The sequence below is a fragment of the Balaenoptera borealis genome (genome assembly GCF_965194805.1).
Source record: "Balaenoptera borealis genome assembly, chromosome: 3".
Lineage (NCBI taxonomy): Eukaryota > Metazoa > Chordata > Mammalia > Artiodactyla > Balaenopteridae > Balaenoptera > Balaenoptera borealis.
This window is the reverse complement of record NC_138866.1, coordinates 183,702,616-183,726,312: the sequence shown is the minus strand read 5'-3', so window position 1 is coordinate 183,726,312 and position 23,697 is coordinate 183,702,616. Positions and strand designations below refer to the sequence as shown.

The following is a 23,697-nucleotide window of genomic DNA, read 5'->3' as shown; positions in this document are numbered from 1 at the left end:
GAATTAAGTTGGAACCTGGCTTGGAGGGGTGTTTTTGTTTTTCACTTTGGCTGTAATTAAAAATGGTACATGGGGGTCAAGGCAAAGCAGATAAGATTGCTATTTTGTCCTCTTGTTGCCAAGAACCTGACTTCATAAAGCAGTGATTTGAGATGATTGCTTTGGAAATCATGAATTCAGGGGAGCTTCCTTACAGAAAGCTGGCATAAGCCTCAAGATGGCCAGAACCCACTCCTGCCCAGCTGACTTAGGGTCACCAATGGTCTTCCTTTGCCTGGGACTGTCTCAGTTTTAAAACCTGTCAGTCCTGAGAAAATCAAGGTGGTTTGTCATCTACTTGGAATTAAAGTTCGAATGAATCAAAACAATGAGACAACCAGGAGACACACTTGATCTCTGGCTTTAGTTTCCTTTTTGTGTGTGAGATGGACCCTGCTCACACTTGTTTCCCTAATGGGCATTGGGGTGGAGGCAAGGAGAAAAAGAAGTAGAGAAAGGGAGTGGAGATGAACTGTTTCTTTGCAGTGAGACTCTGTGCATTTGAGGCAGCTGATTTTAGATAGTGGCCAAGTTTGGATAACCAGTGGGACATGTGATGGCAACAGAGGTTGGGCCTAAGCTAAAGAAAGCGATTTCTGCCCCCAAATAATGGGATGGGGGATGAGTCTCAGTGTAGAGAATCTTCCTGAATTCTCAGGCAGACAGAGATACTCTTCCCCTCTGTGTCCACTACATCTTGCACCCTGTTCCCTAACAGCAAACCTAAACATTTCAATTTTTGTTAAAAAAAACCCCAAACAACCCAATCAAAAACTGGGCAGAAGACCTAAATAGACACTCTTCCAAAGAAGACATACAGATAGCCAACAGGCACGTGAAAAGATGCTCAACGTTGCTAATTATGAGGGAAATGCAAATCAAAACTACAATGTGATACCACCTCACACCACTCAGGATGGCCATCATTAAAAAAATCTACAGATAACAAATCGTTGGAGAGGGTGTGGAGAAAAGAGAACCCACGATTGGTGGGAATGTAAACTGGTGCAGCAACTATGGAGAACAGTATGGAGGTTCCTTAAAAAAACTGAAAATAGAATTACCGTATGATCCAGTGATCTGACTCCTGAGCATATATCTGGAGAAAACTATAACTCAAAAAGATACATGCATCCCAGTGTTCATAGCAGCGGTATTTACCATAACCAAGACATGGTCCCGGAGCATCTGTCCCCTTCAGGGGGTGGCTCACTGTATCCTGAGCTCATACCCTGTGTCCCCAGTGGGACGAGCACCAGACTCCAACAGAGCCAGCCTAATCACGGCACAAAAGGTGGGCCCCCCATCACAGGAGAGGGTGCTGTGTTGCAATACAACCCTTTTCTAGTTTCCAGAATGCCGAGTGTTGATTTTTAAAATGGAAATCCAGAAATGGAGAAATTAAATTGCCATGCGTTTGTGACTCTTTGTTACCTAGAAGTCAGTTTACCCTTTTCTGTGACAAAATGATATGGATGATATTGCCTTGAAGGGTTATTGTGATTTTCAGACTCTGAGAAGATCGTAGAGATCTTTCCTGGTGAGGCTCTTTCCCTGCTGATGAAATTCTTGTTAGATTATGAGAACAGGACACCAAGCAATGACCTCAACAATAAAATAAAATGATGAGGCCCCAGCTGCCCTTGACCTGGGAAGTTCTGGGGATGTCTGTTCTCCTGTTGGCTTGAGATAATAAAAATATATTTGAAAGTATTAGGCTGACATTGCTTCATGGATGAAAAGGAGAAAGGAGTAGCTTTTCACGTTTAATCTGGTTTACAACACAGCAGTGCCATGGATCTGCTCCGTCTGGGTATTTGGGAACCTTGGTCCACACTCCAGAAACTGAAAGGGTCTGATGCCTGAGAAGAAAACAACAAGGCCCTCGAAGCTGAGTGAATCTGACGCCAAAACAGATTGCAGCCAGAATAAGAGAAAAGTTCCCTAAGCCAGACAAGTTTGAAACGTGGGGACTCCCTGTGGACCACAATGCAGACAAAAGCATTCAGTGTCGCTATTGTAAAATCAGAGCTCGAGTTGGTGGGGACGTGGAATGTAGCTGAAGGAAAAGGTTCAGTATTGTGGCTAATGCCCACTTTGAGCTGTGAAACAAGTTTACAATGTTAGGATTATTTGGAGGTATGAATGTACACATATTGAGTTTCCAAGGAATTGTTAGGAACACGTTTTGTTTTCCCTGTTAAAAAATTCAGAAGTTTCTTAAATATGGTCAATCTCAAATTTGTGTTTGCCATAGAAGCAACTGATGGTTATAGAGCAATGTCAAACAATTCATTTTAGGAATAAATGCTATGGCCCCAAAGTAGAGCATAAAGATAACTACAGGATGTATAGTCTAAAGGTGGGAACTACTGTGGAATCTCACCTGAGTCAGGTCAGGCGTGACCTAGAGGTGTTCCCCAAGTGAGTGTCGTGAAATATTCACTACATCTTGAAATAAAAGTGTTTCTTAAAGCTTATTTGAGAAACTAAAAAATTTGGTAAGTGTATAGTTTTTGTAATGATTTGGTGGGAGTAAGGCAGGAAACTTTGCCTAATTGGACTTTAGTGTAAAAGAATCCAGAGAATTAAAAGGCTGATAAATAGTAATAATAATGATAATAATGCAACGTGTTGGCAGAAAAAAGATACTTTAAAATGAGCTTGACCAACTTCAAGGAATTTCTTGGTAGTCTTATTATTTTGGACATGGGCTTATTACAAAATCGTTGTGATTATTATGGGGAAAATGAAACCTCAAGTATCAGACATTCTCAAATTTAAGAATTTTTTTTTATGGGTTTCTGGGATAAATTGTTAACATAGCACTATTTTAAATAATTGGTTCTTAAATATAGCCCTAGGTTGTACAATAATGATAAATGTAATATTACTTTTAATAGTCTTCGGAGAACTATTACCAAAAATGTTTAGCTTTACCCACACAAAACCCTGTAAGACTGGCCGTGCAGACATATCTCCTTTTTACAGAAGCTGGAAGAAATTCAAGTTCTTAACTTGCCTAAAGCTGGGAACTGCTGGGACCAGGACCAGTTCTTCTGACTCCTGGAATAGTGCTCACTGTGTTTTGATGATTGAAGAAGACACTTGTGGTTTGGGTTACTCTTGAATAAGACCTAAAGCATAAAAAACATTCTTAGCTCCGTTCCAGGTTACAAAATAACACATCATTATTCTTCGGCGTTTCCCGGTGAATGAATGCAATATAATTCTTCATTTTATTCTGTAATTCATTTTAACCTTTAAATTCTAGGCACCATTTTGTGTTCTATCTGTGGAATTGTCTGGTTCATTTCATTTGCATTGGATTTCAACCCGAGGGAATTCATATGTTGCTTCTATGAACAAAGAAAAGTGTATCAGTCACCATCATTTAATGAGCATATGCTGAAAGCAGGTAAAGCTGGCAAAGACTTGAGAATGAACTTCATGTATTTAAAAAGCTTTTAGAATACTGAGAATTCTTACTGTGAAAGGGCTTTGAGGGAATTATTTTTTCATTTAAGGAGGTTTTGTCTAATAGGCAGTGGGGTATGAGGGAGTATGGAGTTTGGGAGTCAGGTAAGGTGGAGGTGTTAACCTGGCAACCGTCAGCAGGGGATCAGCCACGTAGGGGTGAGTCTGGATGGAGAAGACAGAGGGGCCTGAGAACGTCAGGCGAGCGCTCGCCCGTGTGTAGAGCAGCGATCTTCTCCCCGGCTGCGTCGTAGAATCACCCTCAAGATTGAAACACACGTAGTGGTATCTGGGCTCCTCCCCAGGGCTCCTGGATCAGGTACCTGGTACAGAACCTAAGCATCAGAATGTTGTCGGCACTTCCCAGGTGGTTCGGATGTGCAGGTGGGGATTGAGAACCCCTGTTTCAGAAGTTAGGAAGAGGAGGGGAACCCTCAGTGGAGAGTGGGCAACAGGAGGAGAAATAAGAACGGCATCTTGCAGAAAGTCAAGCCGAATGCAGAAAGTGCTCAGGAAAGGCAGATTGGTCAACTGTGCAAAGCACTGCTGATAGAACAAATAGGATGAGAACGTCTACCGTTCACTTCGTCAGCGTGGAGGTCGTGGTTGACCGCGATAGGGCGGTCCCTGTGGTGTAGTGGGGATGAAGCTTGAAATGGAGTCGATCCCTGACAGCTTGAGAAAGGAGAATATAGACAATTTTTCAGAGAAGTTTTGTTTTAAAGGGGAACAGAAATATGTGGATGTACTTGGAGAGGGTTTGATGTTTAGGGAGTTTTAGTTTTTGTTTTTTAAAAATGGCAAAAAATTGCAGCATGTGTGTATGCTGATGGGAATGATCCAGTTGAGAGGGAGGAATAATGAATGAAGAAGAAATAGAGGGCAGTTGAAGGAGATCTTGAGCCCAAGAGGACGGGCCTTCAGAGAGAGAAAGGGCAGCCCAGCTGTTGAAACAAGAAGGGAGGCGGCGCAGGTTAAGGACCAAAGCAGCCGAGCCGATGGCCAGGGCCCCAGTCTTCTCCACAGCCAGGCCGATGGTTGAAGTGAGCAGAGGGTGGGAGGAACTGGAGGTTTGCAAAGAGAGAACATTGGAAATCGTCGCCCCTGAGAGACGGGAAATGAGATAGGATTGACGGGCGGCTTTAGGGACTCATTTGAAGTGTGTGGTCTTGCAAATGAGACCAGTGACCGTGGTGGGCTGCTTTTTCTCCATCCGTCCCACTTGTTTGGGCAGAGGCATAGAGGAGGCTGAGAGCTGAGTTTAATCAATGAGTTGAATTTGATTTTTATTCCAGCTGAGTGTGCTAAAGGGGAAAAGAAGCTGAGAGTGTATGCAAGGGAATATGTCAAATGATGGACCACAGAGTCTACGCTGTAGGAGGCATGTGAGGATACAGGGGAGGCGAAGGATAACGGCGATCGCAGGGCAGTGCACCTGTGACCCCAGTGGGCAGAAGAGCTCTGGGAGTGAGGTAAAAGGGAAGTGGTTTGGAAACATAGGACGTGGTGTTTAGAAAGCGAAATGCTTGAAATTAAGATTATGACAGAAGTACAGTTACTTATACTGACATTCTAAGGTGTGTGATCTCGGGGGTGGCTAGCGGAAGTGGGCTGGAAGGCAAGTTTCAGTGGAGGTGAGAAGGTTGAGGAGATGAGAAAACAAGGCATTGGAGGAGTCGTTTCCCTCGATGTGGGACTCCCCGTGAATTACGACAGAAAAAATGGGGAAGATACAGACAGGGATCCCGGAGCTTGAATCTTCAAGGAGGTGGGGGGGATGAAGGAGGGGCCGTGGAGGACCGTGCCCAGGGCGGCATCACCTGGTGCATTCTCCAGGTCTGGTCTGATGCTGAGCTCTTCAGAGGAGCCGGCACTGTCGTGGAGAAGGGGTCCCCGTGGTCTGGAAGCAACACCAAAGAGGAAGAAAGAGCCTTTGCCGGGCTCAGCCCAGAGCGTATGAGAGAAAACCAACCATGTAGGCTTGGGTTTGAGCATTAAAGAGAACAGGTGGAGGATACAGAATTTTTATATCCTCCTAGACCAGGAGTTTCCGAAGGCAGAGTGGAAGGCTTTGTGGGATCTAGCATGGGTGTGACATTGGCCAGAGCACAAGGTGTACAGGTCTGTATGGGGACGAGAGTCTGGAGGATGAGACATGACCCTGGGCCTTGGTCACCAAGAAGAACAGCGTGTGGGGCGTGGTGAGATCTGTTCTGATGTTTCTTCAGGGTGGCTTGGTATCCAGTTCTACTTAGAGCGTATTTCTGGGGCTGGTGTCTTAGATTGTGGTCATGAGCGATGACTACTGGGGAGGGAAGCTTTCCAAGACGGTGCAAAACTCTTCGGTGCTCTGTCCTCCCAAGGGTAAGTATCATGGCTAGAAAAGCTTAATATCACCTTAGAGGTCCATGGACCTTTTGGGAAGACTTTTAAAAATTGACGTATAGTTCATTTATAATGTTGTGTTAGTTTCTGGCGTACAGCAAAGTGATTCAGTTATACATGTATACGTACGTATATTCTTTTTCATATTCTTTTCCACTATAGGTTATTGCAAGTTATTGAATATAGTTCCGGTGGGAAGATTTTAAATTCTTTCCTTAGATAAACTTTCAGAGGTGGAATTGTTAGGTCCAGGTTTTGATGTTGTCGTGGCTGATGTGGTCACTCCTCACTATCCATTCTACCTCCAGTGAGTGGCCTCCGCCAGTGACGGCAACTGCAGAGCTCACACCAATGACCGGTTTAGGAACAGGAAAGTGACCTAATACTAGGCAGTGCCAACGGAGGTGAGAGAAAGTCAAAGGCACGGGTGGGGAGCGGGCCTGAGGGAGATTTCAGGGAAAGATTCCAAATTCCCTAAAAGCCATTTAAGAAATAGATAATTTATCTTCTTTCTCTAGATGCTTTTTTTTTTTTTTAATTTTATTTATTTATTTATTTATGGCTGTGTTGGGTCTTCGTTGCTGCGCACGGGCTTTCTCTAGTTGCGGCGAGCGGGGGCCACTCTTCATCGCGGTGCGTGGGCCTCTCACTGTCGCGGCCTCTCGTGTTGCGGAGCACAGGCTCCAGACGCGCAGGCTCAGTAGTTGTGGCTCACGGGCCCAGTTGCTCCACGGCACGTGGGATCTTCCCAGACCAGGGCTCGAACCCGTGTCCCCTGCATTGGCAGGCAGACTCTCAACCACTGCGCCACCAGGGAAGCCCCTCTCTAGATGCTTTTGGTTGTGAGTGAGCTTCGTGTATTTAACAAACCTTTAGGATCATGAGAATTATCATGAGCCCTGGCACAGCCTCAGCCATCCTGTCTCCAGCTGAGGTTGATGCCAATACACAGAGGGGATCCCGTGAAGAGAATTGCAGAGACCTGGACGGGAGCCCTGACGTCACCCCAGGACATGCCCTATCTTGAGACTTCTTGTTACGTGAGATAACACATTTCCTTATTGTTAAAACGACTTTTAGTTGTGCTTTCCTGTTATTCACAGCTGGAAACATCCTCCTGATACCAAGAAGCACTGAAATATGGCCCTTCAGAAAGCTGTGTATTTTCTACACCCACTCCTTAACTCAGCCATGTTACAATAAATCTAAACGTCATCTGGTACTGACTGTGTATGTGAATGAGTCTTTTTGTGAAAATTAGTCTAATCAACATTCATGGTTGTTGTGGCCTGAATGTTTGTATTCCTCACAATGCATATGCTGAAGTCCTAAACCCCAAGGTGATGGTATTAGACGGCGGGGGCTTTGGGAGGTGATTAGTTCATGAGGGGGGGTGCCCTCATGATGGGATTAGTGTCCTTACAAAAGAGACCCCAGAGAGGTTTCTCGCCTCTTTCTGCCACGTGAAGACACACCAAGGAGACAGTCATCTATGAACCAGAAAAAAGGCCCTCACCAAACCCTGAATCTGCTGGCACTTTGATCTTGGACTTGCCAACCTCCAGAACTGGGAGAAATAGGCGTTTGTTCTTTAAGCTACCCAGTTTGCATCCTGGCGTCCCTGGGCTCATTCCTAAAGCTCAGAGCCAGTTGGGCGCCCCACCCTGGGCCCCCTCCTTTGGTGGACGCCGCTGGACTCCGTTCTCAGCCTCTGAGAACACGCTGGGCGTGTTCAGCCCCAGAGCACTCCCGGCGCTCTGCTCTGTTCACGCTCAGGCCCCTTTGTCGGGTGCTGGAGGCCACCGCTGGCCGAGACTCGTCACCCCCTGTGCTGCCCAGGTGCCTCTTTGTCTCCTGCAAGGGACAGCATTTGGGAACATGGTTTCTGACTTGGGTTCAGCCTTATTTTGAGATCCATCTCCCTCTTCTGGGTGCCAGAGTTCTTATTTATAAAACAAATGGTCTGGACAGATGTTCTGTGAGGTTCTTGATTGCCTGTGATTACTGTGAATTTATTCTGAAACACCTGCGTGTGCTAGTCCTCTAGCTGCATGATCCAGACCAGTGGGGAGGGGACCCTAACGGGAACGGCATACTGGCCTGTCAGCTTCCTGTCAAAGCCCTGCACCCAGTCAGTGGCTTTGTGGTAAAGGGCATTTCTGAAACCCTCGGCTGATGGCTCTGAGCTGTAAAAGGCACACTCAACACTTGATACTTTTCATGAAGATGAAAGAACTCTCAAGTTCAAGTGACAGAGTAGGTTGATATATGCTGATAGTCGTAACACGGTGCTTTTTTGTCTTCAGAAGAATTTTTCCCAGTCGTGGCTTTAACCTGACATCCAGACAACAAAGCTCCTTGATGACATTTCATAAGAAAATTTAATAACCCCCTGATTGAGTATTTTTGCTGCAGACTTGGATTAACCTTTAACAAATGAAGCTTTAGTTGTCGCACTGCCTCAAGAATGTTCTTGCTGTGATGAAATGTGTCTAAGTCTGTGTCTGTAAAGATGCTGGGGGCGGGGAGGTCACATGCATTGGAAAGGCCCCCAGGAAGCTGGCTGTACCAAATCAATGATGCCAAGATACCAGGAATGACTTCCAGGGCTCAGAAACCCAATCGCCCTCTGACACTCAACTACCAAATATAGAAGAAACCCGTTTCTTCAGATATTTACATACTAGACATATCTAGACAGCGGAATTGCCCCCTCAAAGATTTCTTTTTAAATGCTCATCTATTTAGAAATTGAATGATGGCTTATTGTGGGGCATGGCACTTGGGAAGGGGGAGGGGTGAAGATGTGACCGAGCAGCTGGTGTTGTCATGGAAACGAATCCACATTCTATGGGGGGGAATGGATCCAAAACATCCCCATTTCTTGTGAATATCTCATAAATGTTACAAAGCAATGTTTAGTTACTATTTAGCAGAGGATAGTCCAGAGGTATAAGCTTGAAGAGAATTTGAAAGAAAACCTGCAGAAAGACTAAGATCTTCCGAAACTGGGGTCCCATTGCTCTTCGCTCTGGTTTGTTAGATGATATTACAAATCCCCCTGCATGACTTTGCTGCACTGCTCCTGGGGATCAACAGGAATTTTGGTTTCCTATCATTTTATTATGATGGTTTTAAAGTTCTTTTAAGTAAATGAATGTGTAATGCAAATTTGTATTTTTTTGTGGTCATATTGGATAAATACAAAGTTTGAGTTACTTTTTGCCTCTAATTTTTAGAGTTTAATGTTATCACATTTTTTTTCATTTTCAGGTAAGCCAAGCTCGGAATTTTATGACTGACACAAAATAACAGTAAGTAGTACATGCTTCAGTGCATTTGCATGGTACATAATGTATTTTTATTAAATAAAAGACTGTCTGGTATATATACATATACCTAGTATATATTATATATATTCTTAACACTTATTTGTTCTAACAAAACCTTATGTTCCTTATCATGTACTAAATATTATGTGCTAAAAATTCTTTTTGTACCACTGTGTCTGCTGGAAATCAAGATCTCTGGCTTCCGGATACATTTTTAATTGAGAACAGATACGCCCCTAGACATTTTGAGGAAATTATTTTTGACTGTGGGGTGTGCTCTCTAGACTCTGCACCCTGGTGCCTTTTCTGTGCTCCCCAGGGAGGTGATCGGTGAGCCTTAGGGAGGGCCCAGCACAAAGGTCCCGAGGCCGGGGGTGAGGGGTGACAAGTTATGATTCAAGCCAACACCGCCCAGGAAGGCCTGTCCTCAGGGCTGAGTGGACACCGGGCAGAGATGGCCTGGCCCCTGGGGTCTTGTGCACTTGCGTGTCTGTCCCTGTCATGTAAGCGATCGTCTTTGCTGAAACTGGACAGGCCGTGGAGCGGGGCGTCCCCTTTAGCCTTGGGTTCAGCACCCCCATCCCCGACTCCAGGAAAAGCTGTCCCTGTGCTTCCACACGAGTGCGGAGATGCTGCCTGTGCCCCCGGGTTTTTCTCCGTCCAGCACGGGCACATCCTGTACCAGGAAGGAGAGGAGGACTGGTGATGCCCTGGGTTAGCCAGCTTAGAGGAAAACCGTGGGAACAGTAACAGGGCGGGAGGTCCAGGTGGGTGAGAGACAGTGATGGAGACTGAAGCTTCTTTGCGTCTGGCTGTCTCACTGTTGGCTCGGACGCTCCGCTTGACCTTACTCAGCAGTTGAAGGCTAGGGATTCCGCTGCTCATGGGCCGGTGCTGCAGTTTTATTTCAGTTTTCTTCCACACAAGAGACTGCACACGTGAATGAAAATGCTTCACCATTAGGAGTTTATCCACTAATGATGCATGCTTGTAATGCAGTCTGGCTGAAGCAATGGAAATATTAAAATAAAGAAAAAACCTGTCAATAATTACATATCTATGTATACACACGTACCTATACCTACATATCTATAGATAGATAGATCTCAGAGAGATAGATATTTCTATACCTCCAAAAGCAGCTGCTTTTTTTTTTTTTTTTTTTTTTTTTTTTATAGATTAGCTGTTTAAATGGTCAAGGGCAGTTGTGCTTAATTAATGTGAACTTGGCCCCTGAAGTTAATAAACTCTCCCATGGAGAATTGAGAGGGTGAAAGGAAGTAGTCTATTTAATAGCTAATCTGATGGCTAATGCTTTCCTACTGTATCATTTTCTAGATTTTGCATACTAACAATGAAGTGTTGCTTTGAATTCTTTTAAAATCTAGGTTTAAAACATTTTCTGTTTTGTAAAACTAAAAAAGGAATTAGCACACCTTTCATGGGAGATGTGAGGGTTTTTTTTTTTAACTTAACTATTATAGCAGTTTTCTTCTTAACCCAGAAAGCAAACGTCTACCTTTTGGATTAGTAACACTTTGACTGAGTCACATACTGATCTTGAGTTATTTCAGCTAAGATGAAGGAAAGCCTCATAAAGTGCAGGGAAAGCCCAGGTTCCCTGGCCCCTAAGGCTGTTTTTAGTAATAAGAGGTTAGAGATCTGTAGCCAGTTTTGGCTTCTGTACCTAATATTTGACAGAATTAAGAAGCTTCTTTAGGTACCTAATTTCCTGCCAAGGAGAAAGCTTAAAACTCAGAAACTTAGGGATTTAAATGTACTGATTAAAATTCAGTGGTGGGAAAACAAGGAAGAATGTTTGAGGATTTGCTTCATAATCATGTGCCGGTCATGATAAACATTTTTTACAACACTTTACTGAGGTAAAGTGAACAAGTCTAAGTATAGAACTCAAGGACATCATACGTACGTAGATAGCCACGTGACCGCCACACAGATCAAGACTTAGAACCTTTCTGTCACCCTGGGAAGTTCTCTTTCTCATTTCGCATCACCACCCCAATTTAACCACTATTTTGAGTTTTTTCACCTAGATTAGTTCAGTCTGTTTTTCAGCTTTCGATAAAAGGAATTGTATACTGCGCTTTCTAGCAGAAGTGTGTCTGGCTTCTTTCACTAGATGTAAGTGGCTTTAAATTTACATACAGTTGAAATCATTTTTTCCTGTGTATACCGTTCCATGAGCTTTAACACATACCTAGGTTCCTGTAGCCCTCCCGAGGCAGGACGCAGCCTCTAGATCTCCCATTAGGCTCAAACACTCCTCCCCCATCCCCGGCCCCCAGGGAGCTGTTCTCCTTCCCTGGAGTGTCGCCTTTCCCCAGATGTCCTGTAAATCACACATATGTAACCTCTGATACTGGCTTCTCTCACTTAGCACAAGGCATTTGAGACTCTTCCGTGTGTCGTAATGGTTTCTTCCTTTGAACTGCACAGTACTGTTCCTTTGTATCATAATTATTCATTCTGCTGCTGATGGTCGTTTGTGCGCTTACCATTTTTTCTCTATGAATAAAGCTTCTATGAACATTTCTGTACGTTTTTTTGGTGGACATAGAGACTAATTTCTCTTTGCCGTATGAGAGTGGAATTGCTAAATCATAATTTAAGTGTAAGTTCAACTTTATCAGCAACCGCTAACCAGTTTTCCAAACTCATTATACCATTTTACACTCTCAGGCGCAATGTACAAAAGTTCCAGCTCCTCTATGCCCTCTCCAACACTTGGAATCACCAGTCTTTCAAATTTTGTCATTCTGATGGGGATCTTTTAATATCTCACTGTGCTTTAACTTACTTTCCTCGATGAGGAATGATGTTGAGTATTTTTCATGTACTTATTGGCCATTCTTACATTTTTTATGACTGTCTTTTCATTGTTGGTTTGTAGGAATTCTTTATGTATTTTTCATACAAATCCTTTGTTAAATATATGTATTGTGAATGTTTTCTCCCAGTCTGTAGATTGCCTTTTCACTTCTTAGTGATGATTTTGATGCGCAAAAGTTTTACATTTTGATGAAGTCTATTTTATCATGTTTTTTTCACTTTATAATTAGTGCCTTTTGCGTCTTAGCCAAGAAATCTTTGCCACAGTTCCCAAACACATCATTCTATGATTTCCTCCAAAAAGCTTTATAGTTTTAGCCCTCACATTTAGATATTAGATTCATGTCCATTGAGAATTAATTTTTTGGGGGGTGTGTACAGTGTGGGGTAATAAAGATATCCAATTATTCTTATACTATATTGAAAAGAGTTTTCTTTCCCCTGCTGAATTTCATTGGTGTCTTCGTTGAAATCAAGTGATCGTATTGTGTGGGTATATTTGTGGACTTTCTATTCTGTTCCCTTGACCTACTTGTCTATTCTTATGCCAATACCATCACACTCTTAATTAGTATAGCTTTGTAGTATGTTTTGAAATATGGTCGTGTAAATCCTCCTCCTCCTTTTTCTCTTATTCATCTCTTATTCCTTTTCTCCTCCTCCTCTTCTTCTTCTTCTTTCAAGATTGTTTTGGCTATTTGGATCTTTTGCATATCATATACATTTTATAATTAGCTTGTTTATTAAAAAGGTAGCTCCAAAGCAAACGCAAAGCTCAAAGGCAAAAAGCAAGGGGTTTTGACAGAGATGGCATTGAATCTATAGATCGACTTGGGCAGACTTGACATCTTAATAATATTGAGTCTTTCCATTCATAAATATGGTATTTCTCTCCCTCTATTCATATTTTTGTAAAATTCACTCAGCAATGTTTGTAGTATTCAGAGTGGAGGATTGGCACATCTTTCATTAATTTTATTCCAAGGATTTGATGATACTGTAAATGATATTTTTTATTGTGATCCAATATACGTAACATAAAATGTACCATTTTAACCATTTATGAATGTACAGTTCGGTGTCATTAAGTCCCCACATTAACTGCAACCATCACCACTGTTCAGCTCCAGAACTTTTTCAACATCTTACACAGAAACTCTGTCCCCATTAAATAATAACTCTCCACTCCCACGCCCCAGCCCGTGGCAGCCCTGTCTCTACTTCCTGTCTGTGAATCTTACTGTTCTAGGGACCTCATATACGTGGAATCATACAGTATTTTCCTCTTGTGCCTTATTTCACTTAGCATAGTGTCTTTAACTTCCATCCATGTTGCAGCCTGTGTCATGATTTAATTCCTTTTTCTGGCTGAATAATATTCCATTGTATATATTATCACATATTGTTTATCTGATCATCTATCAATGGACATGCAGATTATTTTCACCTTTTGTCTATTATGAATAAAGCTGCCATGAAGATTGGTGTACATATATCTGTTCAAGTCCCTGTTTTCAATTTTTTTGTTTATATTCCAGAGGTGGAATTACTGGATTGTATGGTAATTCTATGTTTAAGTTTTTGAGGATGTAAATGATATTTTTAAATTTTGTTTTCCAATTTTTTGTTGTTAGTATTTAAAAATAAAAATAATGTAAAAAAGAATGTATATATATATATATATATGTATAACTGAATCAATCACTTTGCTGTGCAGCAGAAATTAACACAACATTGTAAATTAACTATACTTCAATTTAAAAAATGAATTTTGGGGTGTTGACTTTATACCCTGTGACACTGTTAAATCCACTCACCTAGTCCTAAAATTTTGTAGATTCCTTTGGATTTTCTACGTATACAATCATGTCTTCTTTGAATAAAATAGTCTAACTTCATCCATAATTATATTAATGCTTTTTTTTTCCTTTTTGCCTTATTTCATTAGCTAAGATCTCCAGTGCCATGTTGAATAGAAATGGTGAGAGTGGACATCCTTGTTATATGCTCAACCTTGGGGGGAAGGAATGTAATATTTCATGATTAAAAGTTATGAGCCGTAGAATTTTTTTGAGGCAACCCTTTGTTTATTTGAGAAAGTATTCGTATAGTCCCAGTTTGCTGGGGGTTTTAAAAAATACCATGAATGAGTATTAAATTCAGTAAATTTTTAGGGTTTTCAATTATCTGAATATGATAATTTGAATGTTATTCATTCAACAAATATTTATTGAATATTTACTATATGCCAGTATACAGCAGTCAACAAAGCATACAAAGTCACTGCCCTTTTGGAGCTTACATTATAATGTATGAAGTCAAACTATAAACAAACATAAACAGATACAGTGTATATTATACTAGAAGGAAGTGATTGCTGTAAGGAAAAATAAAGCAAGGAAAGGGGCTGGGGTGAGATTGTTAGAGGGAGAGGTTGCAATTTTAAATAAGGAGATCGGAGAAGGACTTACTGAGTGGCTATTTGAGGTGAAGGTGTTGAGTGAGGAAGTCTGGCAGATATCTGGGAAAGGGTTGGCAGATATCTGGGAAAAGTCTGGCAGATATCTGGAGAAAGTCTGGCAGATATCTGGGGAAAGTGGCGGATATCTGGGGAAAGTGGCGGATATCTGGGGAAAGTCTGGCAGATATCTGGGGAAAATCTGGTGGATATTTAGGGAAAGTGGTGGATATTTGGGCAAAGTCTGGTGGATATCTGGGAAAAGTCTGGTGGATATCTGGGGAAAGTCTGGCGGATATCTGGGGAAAGTCTGGCGGATATCTGGGAAAAGTCAGTTGGATATCTGGGGAAAGTCTGGCGGATATCTGGGAAAAGTCTGGCGGATATCTGGGGAAAGTCTGGCGGATATCTGGGGAAAGTCTGGCGGATATCTGGGAAAAGTCAGTTGAATATCTGGGGAAAGTCTGGCGGATATCTGGGGAAAGTCTGGCGGATATCTGGGGAAAAGGTGTTCTAGTCAAGGGGAAGAGACAAAGTTGAAGGCAGAGCTCTACTCTGTGTGTTTGGGGACAATAAGAAAGGCGGGGTGGATGGAGAGGAGCAACTAACGGGTGGGCTAATAGTGGTGGTAGTAGCAGTAGGAGTAACAGAAATAATAATATAACAACTGTAAATACCAGTTGTCTAACAGTTGCTTTTTGCCAGGCACTGCTGCAAGTTCATTAAACAGTGACAGCAAGAGATGAGGTCAGAGAGGTAAGGTGAGACGAATGGGTGACCAGGTCACACGGTGCTCTTGCTGGCCAGAATAAGAACTCTGGACTCTGATGTGCAGCCATGTTTAGGTTCTGAGCAGAGCGACGGCGATCTAACTTAAACGTTAACAGGAGTACCGAGGCTGCTGTGCTGGGAACGGGAGAGGGCTGAAATGGGAGGGCCCGTGAGGAAGCTGCTGTAATCTGCACGACGCTCGGTGCCTTGGAGGCAGGAGCAGTGGTTAGAATCTGGATATGGCTTAAGAAGGGAACTGACTATACTCGCTCTTGGATTGGAAACCGGTGAAAGAGAAAGAATATACAAGGATGACTCAGAGGCTTTTGTTGAGTGGCTAAAATGGGGTTTCCACTGACTGAAGTGGAGAAGAGGTTTATCCGAGTGGGGTGAGAACTAGATTTTGATACATTAAATCTATCCTTTTGCTCAATTTTCAACTCTACTGCGAGAAAGAACCATGGTAAGTTAGAAAAATAGGTTAAAAGTCATAGTACTTAAATTCAGCACTTTTGAAAATCAGTCTTTAGATTGATCATTTCTCTAGGAATCCAGATGTGACCTTAGGATATTGGCTGCAACTTTTTTCCCTGTTTCATATGACACCTGCTTACTATTCTAATATTAAATTTATGACTTTCAGATCTCTGAATTTCATAAACAAGTATCCTTTAAAAGGGTTTGGAGATCGATGTAAGATTGCCAATTTTTTAATTTTCTCAACTGCGTTTTAACTATAAGTTTTATTGAATCTCAACCTCATTTTGTGAATGGAAGGTTTTTGTGGGTTTTTTTCACCAAAAACAAAAAGAAAGAGAGGAACAAAGTGTCTCACAGCCATTTAACTTTTGTGACTTCTCTCTAACTACATACATTCAAAAGTGAATACTTTAAAGAGTGTGGGAGTCTGTCGGCTGTTCCATGGTTCTACCTACACAGTATGTGCTCTGGAGTGATGAGGGTGTGGAAGATGTGACCCTTCCCTTTTCCTGCTAGGGCTGGGTATACAGTGAATCTTCTGTTCCTCTAAGTCTTGTGTTTCTCAGCATTGTGTCATTCAAGTCTTTAAGAGGTTTGTTTGTTTTTTATTTTTTTATTTTATTTTATTTTTTCTGTTTTGTAATAGTTCAAGATAATAATTTTTTTTAACATCTTTATTGGAGTATAATTTCTTTACAATGGTGTGTTAGTTTCTGCTTTATAACAAAGTGAATCAGTTATACATACACATATATCCCCATATCTCTTCCCTCTTTCGTCTCCCTCTCACCCTCCCTATCCCACCCCTCTAGGTGGTCGCAAAACACCGAGCTGATCTCCCTGTGCTATGCTGCTGCTTCCCACTAGCTATCTATTTTACATTTGGCAGTGTATATATGTCCATGCCACTCTCTCACTTTGTCCCACCCAGCTTACCCTTCCCCCTCCCCGTGTCCTCAAGTCCATTCTCTAGTAGGTCTGTGTCTTTATTCCTGTCCTGCCCCTAGGTTCTTCATCACCATTTTTTTTTTTTAGATTCCATATATATGTGTTGGCATACGGTATTTGTTTTTCCCTTTCTGACTTACGTCACTCTGTATGACAGACTCTAGGTCCATCCACCTCACTACAAATAACTCAATTTCGTTTCTTTTTATGGCTGAGTAATATTCCATTGTATATATGTGCCACATCTTCTTTATCCATTCATCTGTCGATGGACACTTAGGTTGCTTCCATGTCCTGGCTATTGTAAATAGAGCTGCAATGAACATTGTGGTCCATGATTCTTTTTGAATTATGGTTTTCTCAGGGTATATGCCCAGTAGTGGGATTGCTGGGTTGTATGGTAGTTCTATTTTTAGTTTTTTAAGGACCCTCCAAACTGTTTTCCATAGTGGCTGTATCAATTTACATTCCCATCAGCTGCTGCACCAACAGTGCAAGAGGTTTCCCTTTTCTCCACATCCTCTCCAGCATTTATTGTTTGTAGATTTTTTTGATGATGGCCATTCTGACTGGTGTGAGGTGATACCTCATTGTAGTCTTGATTTGCATTTCTCTAATGATTAGTGATGTTGAGCATCCTTTCATGGGTTTGTTGGCCATCTGTATGTCTTCTTTGGAGAAATGTCTATTTAGGTCTTCTGCCCATTTTTGGATTGGTTTGTTTGTTTTTTTGATATTGAGCTGCATGAGTGTTTGTATATTTTGGAGATTAATCCTTTGTCAGTTGCTTCATTTGCAAATATTTTCTCCCATTCTGAGGGTTGTCTTTTCATCTTATATATGGTTTCCTTTGCTGTGCAAAAGCTTTTAAGTTTCATTAGGTCCCATTTGTTTTGTTTGTTTGTTTTTTAAAATATTGTGGCACTTCAAGGAAAGCCAAGTATTTCATCAGATATGCTCAGCCGCAGAACTAGCAATCTGTTCCATGCTGTAGGAAAAGCAGGCTGTGATTGGCTTGGACTTCATTTTGTACCTTCTTAAGAAATTCTGAAGGGTAATTTTGGCTGGATGTAATTTTTGCAATAAGGAATCACTTTACTCCATCATAAGATACGGTTCCACTATGGTCTCAGAACAAAGGATACATAGAATATTCCTTTACATAGAATATTTCAGCCTATGGAAAATACATTTCATTGCCCTTATTTTTCTCATTTTGTTGTAGATGGGTAAATATTTCATTATGGATATTCCTCCATTCTCAGACCTGCAATTGAAAATCAGTAATTTAAGGGAATGGTTTAGTTTCCACAAATGAAAACATATGGGATCTTGGTTATCAGGCAGTGGAAGAAGTACCATCTCCTTGCTCCCTGGTGCTCTTTAGAGATAGAATGGAAAGGCCTCACATGTGTCAGGGCTGGGCACCGAGACAGACACATCTTTGGGGAAAACAAATGTTAGTACCTACCTCTTGCTTCGTCATCCTTCCCTCCTTGATCCCACTTCTAAATGTCACAGCTGGGTATTTGTGGCTGTGGCTAGATCAGGAGATGTCAGTCGGTGGAGACAGCTGAGTCTTGAGTCAAAGCTCAGGTCTCTCTGAGGTGTCAGAGTGGAGAACAGGCAAGTTCAAGGTGTGAAAGGAGAGTTGAGCTGGCATCCTAAGACATAAACCTTGTTGGCAAACGTGGGCAAGAGAAGTCCAGGTGACGGGTGGTTGTTGATATTAGGGATCAACTGGATATCAGGAAACAGGTGAGCAGTGGACACCAGCCGAGAACAGTGATGTCATTCAAGTCAACAAACGTTTATAGAGTCACTGCTACGTGCAGGTAAGTGCGCTCAGACTTCTGAGCTGGGAACAGCCTAGCATGGGACAAGTATAACTGACGTTTGATTGCTGACCTCGGGCAAGGACAATCAATCTCTGCTCTGGCTTTAGTAACCCAGTTTGGGCAGATAAGACTCAGTGAGAACTGTGATGGGGGTGGGGTGGAGGATGATCAATTTCTGCCTGTGCTGATGATTGTAACCAAAGGCAGGGCCCCTGGGAGACCCACAATTTAAGTGCTCCACGTGGGTGGGCCATCCCCATTCTTGTCTGTCTCCCCACCAGTGATAGGTTTCCTTTTTTCTATGTGTTTCCAAAGCAGAATTCTTTCATGCTGACTTTACTCAATAGAGGTCTTAACCTAGAGTCTGGGTCGAAGGGACACGCTGTTTTAGTCTGGAGCCATGTGGGCCTTGACAATCAAGTTCTTGGCTTGATAAGTGAAGTTCCATTATTTTGATTGTGCACCCCTCCCCCCAACCACCCACCTGTGAAGCAGCCATTGACCTCGAGACATTACAGAATATTAAGCACACGAATGAAAATGAAAGAGAAAGAGGTCGGTTTTCATTCCTTCTTTTTCTTACTGGGTCAAGAATTAACCACTTTGGAAGGAGCAGAGCTGAAGTAATCCATCAGAAATTCGCACTGGGTTTCTGGGAGCCCCAAGTCCAACAAACCTCTTCACTAGTGTGTTTATCTAGGAAATGGAAAAAGGAAGCTTGAGTGTTGGTTTATTTTATGTTTCCAACTAAGAGTAATTACATAAATACTAGAAATTTTGCAGGGGAAAAAACCCTTCATTTTCACTAAATGATCGATCTAATAGGCAAGAGATACTTGAATGCATAGAGATTAGAACTGGATATTTTGGACTTTCTGCATGCAGAACTGTTCTTTTCAGAAGCCACCCCCAAAGTCTGGGAATTTGTTTCTGGTTAGAAGTCTAGTATTCAGACTAATGTCACATCCTCCTTATGAAAAAACCCACAATTGGGTGCCCGCTGCAAGTAAAGAGTGATGTTCTTCAACCCTATGTAATCGGCCCTCTGTCTCTGTGGTTCCACGTCCGTGGATTCAACCCAACTGGGATCAAACGTATTCAGAAAAAAAAATTCTAGAAAGTTCCAAAAAGCGAAAATTGAATTAGGTACAGACCAGCAACTATCTACATAGCATTTACATTGTATTTGTAACTATTTATACAGCATTTACATTGTTTTTAGGTATTATAAGTAATTTAGAGATGATTTAAAGTATACGGGGTGAATAGGTTATAATAACGGCAAATACTATGTCACTATGTAGAAGGGACTTGAGCGTCCCTGGATTATGGTGTCTGCGGGGTTCTGGAACTGACTGTACACACCTGCGCAAGGCCAGTCAACCTCGGAACCGGGCCCAACTGCACGTGCTCCTCTAGGCGGAGAGGTCTCCTGATAGAAAAGCTGACAGTTGTTCTTTGAGGACGAGGAACCATTTGCAATATCTGTTTTACGAACCAATAAGCTACCTTTAAGATTATGAAAATGAAATGGAGAGACAAGCATTCGGCAACCAACTTGAACTTTTGGGTGGGGAAACCCCTCACACCCCCAGGGCCTCCCTTGCAGAGGCCGGTGAGAACCTCTGAGAATCCCGAGGGCAGGCCTGCACCCGGGGGGACCTGCCCCGGGCTGGGGCCTGGGCAGTGGGAGTGCCCATCCCGTCCTGGAAACAGCGCCGGGCGGGGTTTGCCCATGTGGCCAGCGTCCCGGTCCTCACCGAGTGAGGCCTGGAGACGGTTTCCAGGGGCAGTTCCCTTTCAGCCTGTTTCTATTTTAAAGCCTGGAGACAATGAAAGACTAGTGTCTGGTGCCAGTGTTTTTTTTGTTTTTTCCTTTTTTTCCACAGTTCACGCTATTCTTAGAAACAGTTGAGCCAGTGGTGGTGGAGGCCGAAGGCTCTGGAACCTTTTCCTTCGTGTGGCAACCACTTCTTTTTCCTGTGGAGGCTCAGTGGTGAGGCTCATGCGGCTTGGATTGGCTTCTTCCCTGGGAGCACACACACTGCAGCCTTTGGACACGAAGCAGGAAGGACGGGGGTCAGGGCGGCAGGCGAGGAAAAAGCAGGACTGGCCTTCCGAGGCCAGCCGCTTTATTTATATCTCCTAAAATGGTGTTTGTTCAACTCTCCTGAACTTTTGTGGACGTTCAAATATGGGAACAGTGCTCATAAAAATGCTAATTATATTTCTCAAAGTATTTTTAACCATCTGTGACGCTGAGGCTGCATTTTGGCAAAATAGCCTGCTTTGAATATGGTCCTGTGGAATTAAAGAAATTAATCCTCCCAGATTTTGTTGAGCACTTACTATGTATGACACAAGTTTACATAAGGTATAGTTTTTGTCTTCGTGGAAAAGAAGTGAGACACCCACATGGATTTCTACAGTAAAAATTACCAGGGAACATTATTACCTCAAAGCATATGTTAGAAAGGCCGTTTCCGTGTTGAACTAGGAACATTCCAGAATGATTCAATGTTTGCTTTTGTGTATGTTTGAAATTCTCCACAATAAGAATTAAAAGCTATAAGAGTGAAAGAAAGAATAGTATACATTTTGAAATCATTAAACAGGAAAAACCCTGTAGAGTGTCACTTACATGATACTTTAAATGAATATTTATCATCTTAATTGCATATATTAGAAAATGAGAAAGATAAAAAACTCATGAGCTAAGTACTGTCCACAATACAGTAAAAACACAACCACAGAGCAAGCAGAAAGAAAGCAGAAGGAAGGAAATCATAAAGATAAGGGTAGCAATTAATGGGCTAGAAAACAAAGTAATAATACAGAAAATCCACCAAACTAAAAGCTAGTTCCTTGAAAAGAGTGATAAAGCAGTCTCTGGTGAGAACGACCAAAAGCAGGAGGATGGAAGGCATGACAGAGAAATAGGACATAACTACAGACGGAGATTTCCAAGCCTATCAGAGCATACTATGAATAAGTTCTTGACAGCATGCTGGAAACTTCGAGAAACTGGACAGTTTCCTAGAAAAATGTCAGTTACAAAAATCTGATGACACAAAAAGATGGAATCTACCTATAATCACAAAAGAAGTGAATCAAGTTAATAATCTACAGCTTTCCCCCAGCCCCTTCCTCTGCAGAAAACAAGCCAGACGCAGCCAAGATTACAAAATCTTCAAAGAACAGATAAGCTCGACTTTGCATAAACTTTTTCAAAGAATAGAAAAAGGACAACTCCCCAAAACATTTTATATATATAGCCTTGATAATAAAACTGAACAAGTAAGGTAAAATAAAGCAAAATTGTAAGCCATGGACAATTATGAATATGAAGGCAATGATCTGAAATAAATTATTAGCAAACTAAATCCATCAAAATATTTTTCAAAGACATTTTTGCCCAATGAGTGTTTATCTCAATGTTGCAGGATAACTTGCATTAGGAAATCTTTTCATGTAATTTACCACATTTGAACATTTAAAGATGCGCAAACATTACTATACATTGCTTAAAGTTTTATGTCTATGTAAAATATAAAACACAGTCAAGTTATTTTTCATCTGTGGTGGTGGAGGTTGAAGAGTGAAGTGTGTGCGTCAACTGTCACTAGATGTTTTGTTTTCTTAAAAAAGAAAAAGGTAACTGAAACCAAGCTTCAGTTAAGGCAAACAGTTCTTAGAACCAGTGCATGAGCCCATTTTTTTCTGAATTTTTGAAATATTACACAAGTAAACATTTAAAATTTAAGACAAAAAGAAAAAAGGTAAAATTAGAACCTGCACTGTTCTATTGATATTTTCCATTTTGATTCACTGATCTACCAGAAAATGTTCAGTTTATAACTGATTTTGCTTGTTAGACCAAGATTCTGAAGGGAAGGTCTTCCTGGCTTTTCTTCCAAGAAGTGTTAATAGTGTCTGTGGTTAACATTTTAGAATTCTTGTTTTCCACCTGTGGAAAAAAAGTGATATATTGAATAGATGTTTGAAACAGAGAAAAGATTAATCTTCTCATCAATAACCATCATAACCCCACTCCAGACACAAGCGGTCTGCTCTCTCTGTGCCTTTTTACTTCCTCCAATGCCCCGGGCTCATCGATGTGCTTCTGAGGTCGTACGTAGTTCACTTCCCTCTGCTTTCTGATCCCTCCTCGGGTTTCATCTGCTTTGTCTCTTCATTATTCCCCACGTCCGGTGTCTCCTCTCCTAATTATCCCAACAGGAGGGACTGACTAGTCACATATATTAGAATATGTTACCTGGTTGTTGAAGTGAAAGCTCTGCCGAGTAAATTTGCGCAGAGCAGTAGTTGCACAGATACGAGTGTCCCAGGAAAAGGCAAAAGAGCAGCTGAGGGCATGGCAAGTGATGGGACGGCAGAACGACGGCACATTAAAGGCTGTGCAGAGCGGGGAGCGCCCAGCTCTCACTGAAGAAGTGACGGAGGAGTACGTGAAGGAATAGGCATTTGGGCTGAAGGATGAAGGGCCTGGAAGAACTTTGCCTGTGGGAGCTGACGGTGGAAATAACAAGAGTTGAGACCAGGAAACAAAAGAAGGGTTGTAAATAGGGTGCTGTAAATGGTTTGGTTCGAATGTCTTCAATTAGGAGATCTCAGTCTTCTCCCAGGAAGCCCATTCTACCTCTGTCTCTAGGTTAAATAATTCCTTCTATTGAGCCCAAAAGTGTTTTTCTGAAGCTTTCTGGATCCAGCTCTGGAGACAAGAGCCAGCTCCTTCCACGGGAGATGTTTAAAGATCGCCGTCACGGTCTGGCACTCCTCACACACTATCTTCTCTTGTCCATACCACACATTCCTTGTAGCTTCAAGGCTTCCTCACATGCTGTGTTTTCCCATCTTTTCTGGGTGCTTTCCAGTTTGCCATTTCCCTTTGCTGCATCTGCCTTTGAAAATATAACACCATGAAATGAACAGGATACCGTAGGTACCAGAAGGCTGGAGAATGGGATGCCCGCCTCCGTCCTTCTGGACTGTAAATATCTGTAGTCATAACTTGAGATGCTTTTGGCTTTTAGGTCGGTGACATCACACTGGGAAGCTGAGAGTTTCCTGCGAATGCACCTGTCAATTGTTCATTTAT

At 42.1% G+C, this 23,697-nt stretch overlaps 1 protein-coding gene across 9 annotated transcripts in view; it reads left to right on the top strand.

The window, feature by feature from the left end:
- LOC309626301 (uncharacterized protein) overlaps nucleotides 1-23,697 on the top strand; it is a 194,308-nt gene that overhangs the window by 47,085 nt on the left and 123,526 nt on the right. For 3 of the 9 annotated variants that reach the window (XR_014243087.1, XR_014243088.1, XM_082386886.1), the window contains exon 1: nucleotides 15,741-15,775. The gene's annotated coding sequence lies outside the window, so the exon portion shown is untranslated. Of the gene's footprint in view, nucleotides 1-9,174; nucleotides 9,216-15,360; nucleotides 15,776-20,467; nucleotides 22,367-23,697 lie in introns of those variants that run through there. The other 6 variants (XR_014243085.1, XR_014243086.1, XR_014243092.1 and 3 more) reach the window with 5 other exon arrangements.